The sequence below is a fragment of the Misgurnus anguillicaudatus genome, chromosome 1, assembly GCF_027580225.2.
Source record: "Misgurnus anguillicaudatus chromosome 1, ASM2758022v2, whole genome shotgun sequence".
NCBI classification, from domain to species: domain Eukaryota; kingdom Metazoa; phylum Chordata; class Actinopteri; order Cypriniformes; family Cobitidae; genus Misgurnus; species Misgurnus anguillicaudatus.
In genome coordinates, this window is record NC_073337.2 from 9,753,589 (window position 1) to 9,760,311 (window position 6,723).

At 39.3% G+C, this 6,723-nt stretch overlaps 1 long non-coding RNA gene across 1 annotated transcript; it reads left to right on the forward strand.

The window, feature by feature from the left end:
• The first annotated feature begins 2,814 nt into the window (after window positions 1-2,814).
• LOC141361433 (uncharacterized) lies at window positions 2,815-4,120 on the forward strand. Its single transcript, XR_012367503.1, has 3 exons — window positions 2,815-3,145; window positions 3,656-3,719; window positions 3,883-4,120. It is a non-coding gene; the product is annotated as an uncharacterized lncRNA (long non-coding RNA).
• The last annotated feature ends 2,603 nt before the right edge of the window (window positions 4,121-6,723 follow it).

A 6,723-nucleotide genomic window follows, 5' to 3' on the forward strand; every position in this document is an offset into this window, starting at 1 on the left:
CAAGCATTTTTGACCCAGTATTATTTGAGACAGAATGGACAACATGGCGGCGGGCAGGTGCAGTAGGTTTGGTGTGCTGTGGGCATTTCTGCTTTATGCGTTTATTCTAACACTATCAGTTCCAAAGTGCGGCGAACAAGTATGGCATTTGAAACTAAATCTAAATGGATATAGTAACCAGGAGGAGGCAAATGTTTCCATCAAGTTTGGGGAAAAGCATTTTGGCTACGGGAAGACTATTGTGGCTACCACGTTCGTATTTCCGACCCTCCTGACTTCATTGAAAAAAAGACTTAAAAAACAGCCTGTGCGATGTTCGCAAGGTGGAACGCTGATTATTATCCTGTGTCTCCTGTTATCGGGAGACGTTCATCAATGCCCAGGCCCTTTCTCCAACAGCGGCGATTTTGACAAAGTGACGGGTTGTGACGACGTGGTGTGCGCCCACCCGGCTGGATTAAATGTCGGCGAGCATTTTTTCCTGGATTTACCTAGTCAATCGATGCATGGAGATTTGTGTTTTGGGTTCACTGGACAGGATATTTGTACAGCGGATAGTGCCCTACTCGAGGATCAAGGGTGCGAAGAAGTGATAAACGAACAGCCTAGTTTGGAGTTGGTTCAGCAGGGATACAGCACCCGAGGCGTCGAGGGAGAACGAAGTGGAGCGGCGGGGAGTACGCGGTGGAGAAATGCCACAGAACGTATCAATCGATGCCAAAAGAGAAGTTTTCTACATCATTTAAAACCATCGTTACGAAGGTATGACTTGACACTCTTTCAGACACTCAACCACACTAAAGTTATCTGGGACGCTAAATCGAAACCTAAAGGACTGCTGGGGGGACATTTAAACGTTAGGAGTATCTCCACTAAAATCGATCAGGTGGAAAAATTGCTTACTGACTCGAACTTGGACTTTATTTGTCTATCGGAGACCTGGTTAACAAAGGCTTCTCCACAAGCTGCCTACCGCATTCCAGGCTATAGCATATTTAGAAGGGATAGGCCTATTGGAAGAGGTGGTGGACTACTGTTTTATGTTAAAGAGCATTTACAATGCCAACAGATTAATGTGCAAGATAAAGTTGACGTAGAGATTGAATGTATTGCTTTAACTATTTATGTGTCACCTCAGATGTCATTTATTGTAGCTGGGTTCTATAGACCACCTTCTGCTGATGTTACATTTTATACATAATTTAAGGGGATTTAAAAATAATTAAATACTCTTGGTAAAGAAGTAATTGTACTAGGTGATTTTAATGTTAATTGGATAGATAAAAACAGTAGGAAAAGGTTAAAGGAAATAACTGGTCTTTATAATTTTGAACAGCTAATAAAAGGACCGACAAGGATAACTAAAACATCTAAAACACAAATTGGCCTGGTATTTTCAAATAAATCTGACAGAATTATAAAATCTTTAAATTTTATTACAGGTATGTCAGATCATAATTTAGTTCTTATAGTAAGGAAATTAAACAAAAATAGATTTACATTTAGGACAAAGAAAGAGACTTTTTATAAAATACCCAATAAAGACTTGGTACATTTTGATCAGGAGTTGGAGAAGGTTGACTGGAAAATTTTAAATCCTAATGATGAAATAGACCCATTTTGTGGGAGCGTTTTAGATTTAATTAATAATGTTAAAGTGAAATGTATTAAAAAGTGTGTTAACTTAAATAAAAAAGTAAATTTACCCTGGTTGACAAAAGAGATTTGGAATTTGATGAGGAGAAGAGATTTTCTACTTAAACAGGCTATAAAATCGAAAATTGATAATGACATGCGTCTATTTAAGGACTACAGAAATAAAGTAGTGAAAGAATTAAGAATTTCGAAGGCAAACTTTTTTATTGATTTGATAACACAAGCTAAATGAAACAATCATTTGGTTTGGAAGCACATTAATACTATTTCTCGGAAAAAAATGCCTCAGAAATGTTATGAAATTAAAATAAACAATGTTTTAACGCAAGATGAATAAAAGGTAGCTAGTGCTTTTAATAGTTTTTTTAAAGATTCTGTTAATGAATTGGCAGTTGTTTTTGATAATAGAACAGTGGATCTGAAATCTGTAGATTTAACAAAACGAGTGTTTCACTTAAATGAGGTTTCGGAGCCAGAGGTCATTAAAATTTTACAAGAACTTAAAGTTTCTAAATCACAGGATGGTTATGGGTTAGATTTGTGTATGATAACAAGGAATGCTGCCACCCTATGTTGACCTATTACTCAGTTAATCAATCGATCCATCAGAGAAGCGGTCTTCCCAGACTGTCTAAAAAAGGCAGTGGTTACACCATTGCATAAGGGAGGAGACAAAGCTGAGCTGGCCAACTATAGACCAGTGAGTATCCTACCGGTAATATCTAAAGTAGTTGAGAGAGTATTGGCCATGCAACTAATGGATCATTTGAATTTTGGAGAGCACCCCCTGAATCCACTTCAGTTCGGTTTTAGAAAACATCATTCGACTGAAACGGCACTTTGTTATTTCGTTGAACAACTTAAAGCCATGTTGGATAAAGGGGGGGTGGTGGGGGCTATATTTTTAGATCTGAAAAGAGCTTTTGACACGGTAAACCATAACATCCTCTTATCCAAATTGTCCACTCATAACATTTCTGAAGAGACATTACGATGGTTTACATCTTATTTAAAGAATAGGAAGCACTGCACAAGAGTTAAGAGCACGATGTCGTCATTCTTAGATTGCCCAGTCGGTGTGCCACAAGGCTCCATTTTGGGCCCTCTTCTGTTCAGTGTGTATATAAATGATCTTCCGGCTATTTGTCCTGATGTGCAGGGGCGTCGCACCCGTGGGGGATGTGGGTGTTTTAACACCCACACTTTTCCTGGTGAGAGGGTTCAACACCCACACTTTTTATGCAGTTTTGCAAGAACGCCTTATTAAAGTCGCTCCTCCGTTTCTCTGGCCGCTCTGTGTCTGCTGCGCTGCGCTGCCCTTCTCCCCCCTCCCCTCTCAAACATGACGCCAGCGTTGAGAATTACCGGCTGATGATTGGCTGTTCTGCCTTAAGTCCCGCCTCTCTTGGTGGGTTAGATTGATCGGTCAGCTCCGTCAGCTCGCGCTGAGGAGGCGGGAACTTTGTTTATTTACATCTCCATTTTTCAGGTAGGCTACTTTGAATTTGTGTTTAAAAAACTTTATTAAACATTTAAATAACTCTATGTATGCTTTTGAGGTTTTTGAATAAGCTTGATATGTATTTGGGACTAATGCTAATTGGGTTATTGTTCAGCAGCTGGCTAAATTGACGAGGATGAGGGATAGATTGCAATTGTTTAGCAGTGTATTTATGGGTTTATTCCTAGTGCAATCAATTTGATATTTTGAGCATTGTTTGTTGATTAGCTGAATACTTTGTTAATACTACCGGTTGTGTATGATTGTACTTGTTGAGGAGAAAAAATGAGAAATGATGACATAGTTCTTCAACAGGTATGCAAACAATGAAAGAAAAGTGTAGCCTATATTATTTTAATGTTTAAAAACGGTAAATTGTTACATTGTTTACAACACAAGAAAATAAGCTTTTCAGTGCGCAAGTAAGCAAAGTTTAGCAGTCACAGTCCTGTCAGACCATGTCACTTTCAAGCTTACCACTATCTTTTTGTCACGCAGTATAAATAAGATACAGAAAAGAAAGAGGCAGGAGAAGATTGACACCTTTTTCAAGAGAAATCCTGTAAGTGAAGTTGAAAGCTGAAAGTTGATAAATGTTGACATTAAACAACAGTAGCCTATTACCATTATATATTTTTGGATTAATTTAGTATATTACTTTTTAAGTTTCACTAAGGTTTGCTAGTACCACAGCCTTATTCCTTTATCACTGCACCCTTGTTTAGGAGATGAGGTTGCTGGAGGCATCAGTTTAAAGAGAGAGAGAGAGAGGCACAGAAAGTTTCACAGGTGAGCAATGAAAAATGAATGTTACAGTTTGAGAAAGAGGTCTATGAGAGAAGAGAGGATGTGTTTGTGTCATGGGTGGTGCTTAATTCCATCCCAGGTGCACATACGCGTGTTTCTGGTGTGTTTATATCAAATTTAAAATGTTATCCATCCCCCACACTTTTGAAAAGCTTGCTACGCTGATGTGCATGTACAAATGTATATGTGATATATGTGCATGCAAAAGAAAATCAGAATGCAGCAGCAGTGCTCCAGGGAGCGATGGAAAAAATTTCAGCTTGGATGGAGCAATCATGCTTGACTTTGAATTATAGTAAAACTGTCAGCATGTTTTTTTCAACAAGGAATACTTCTCACTCGGCGCCGGAAATTATTGTAAAAGGAACAAGAATTCACGAAGCAGAGTTTGTTAAGTATTTAGGTGTGGTGTTGGACAGGACACTGTCATTTAAAAAGCATGTTTCCAAACTGATAAAAACTGTAAAATTTAATTTATCAGAGTTTAGATATCTTCGCCAGCAAATGAGCACGGATGCAGCTAAGCTTTATATGCATGCAATGATATTGTCACATTTTACTTATTGCAGCACAACTTGGTCTTTAGCAACCAACTCTGTATTACAGCCGCTCCAAAGCTTGTATAAACAGGCACTTAAAATTTTAGACAAAAAACCTGTTTCATACCACTATTGTAATATTGTGAAGAAATATGGTCTACTAACGTTTGAAAATTTTATTTTGTTTTCGAATGTTAGTTTAGTATATAAAATTTTTCATGATTTGGCACCACAGCCCCTGAGAATGTTGGTAAAATCGTGTGAAGAGGTAGGAATGAGAACAACGCGAGCCACCTCTAGAGGAGACTGTTATGTTAAATTTAGATCCTCTACCTTTGGACAGAATTGCTTCTCAGTAAAAGCAGCAGGGATGTGGAATTCGTTGCCTTTAACTGTGCGAGAGGGTACCACATTGCAACAGTTTAAATTTAACCTTAAAAAGTGGTTGAAAAATGGGCAGTCTTGTAATCATTAGTACAAAAATTGGTAAATTGGGTTATAGCAGGTACATTTTAATAGTTGTAAATACTGCAGTTAGTGCATTTGTTAAGACGATATTTTTATAGGTGTTTTATTTGTATTTTGTACTGTGAGTGGACTTATTGGTAGAAATGATTATTGTACACTGTATTAACTTGTTGTCACTTTGCCGCTGTCCAGGGACTACAGATGAAAATTAGCTTGAAGCTATTTCTGGTCTGTGCAACACATTTGTTGTGCAACGTCCCTGTCAAATAAACAATAAATAAATAAACACCCCTGATAAAGAGACCCTGGGCCCTATCAAACCCTCTGGGAAATGCGCAACGCAAGTGTTTTTTTGCTAGTTTGAGTCAGACGCAGTTATCATTTTCACATCCAGTGTAACGTTGTTTAAAGGGACAACACGCATTTTCTTATTACACATAATGGATGCGCAGCAGCACACAAACGTTTTTAAAGGAACCGTATGTAAGAAATGTATATCAATTAATCATAAAATGGCCCTGATATGTCACTAGACATTAAGAAATCATTTTCATGGAGTCACGTGGGACCACCGAGAAAGATGGCGGCACACTAGAGGAGCTCCCATAACCCGTTGATTAATCTTCTGAATTTTGAGACATACACTTCAATTGTAAACATAATCTTGACACTCTGTGTCGAATTTGAGGTTTTATAAAACTACAGCCTTCAGAAAAATGGCAGGTAATAACAAAGCGAACTTTTTCAAGGGAGCAAACACGAGGAGGAAGCAAACTAGCATTAGCATCGCTACGGCTCCGCTAGTGGCCCAAACCACAGAGCTAGAATCGCCTGAAGAGCACCTGCGACTGATGACACCCACACAGCGGCAACGGAGGAGAGTATGGAGAGCGATATCAAAAAAGACGTTTTAGAAGAAATAAAAAAAAGGAATGCTACTCTTCAGATGGTGGCAAAAGATGTCACAACTATTAAAGGCACAACTAAAGAACTAAAAGACTCAGTGGAAGATATAAAAGCGAGGCTGGGCGAGGCGGAACAGCGTATATCAGACATTGAGGATGCTAACGCGATTACTGAGGCAAAAGTGGAAAAATGCGACAAGAGGCTGGAGGTGTTATGGTCACGTGTGGAGGACCTTGAAAACCGTAGTAGAAGAAATAATGTGCGGGTTATCGGACTTAAAGAAGGAGTGGAGGAACCCGGAAAAGTGGATCAATATGTGATGAAGATTCTAGATAAAGCATTTGGGCTTTCGGGAAGTGAATTTGAAATTGAACGTGCGCATCGTTCCCCTGTACCAATGCCGGACCCGAATGAACCTCCCAGGGCGATACTTGTCCGCTTTCTACGTTCATCTGCCAAGGAGAAAGTACTACGAGTGGCTAGAGAGAAACGGGGGATCGACTGGGAAGGCGCTAAGCTTTCCTTCTTTGAGGATGTTACGAGGGAGCTGGCAGAGAAGAGAAAAGCGTTCAACCCGGCGAAGAAGCGTCTTCGAGAACTAAAAGTAAAGCATAGGCTGGCTTATCCTGCAACACTTGTTTTTATGTGGAACGGACAAAAGAAGACGTTCCAAGATGGAAAGAAGGCTGATAACTTTTTGCAGGAGTCGACTTAGAAGAGTACAGGACTGTAATGTAACATATCGGAGAAGTGATAGTCAGCGGAAAACTATAAGGTAACAAACAATGGGTGTAGCGGGGCTGCATGGTTTGTGCTGCCATTTGACATATAACGTGTCTCACGGAC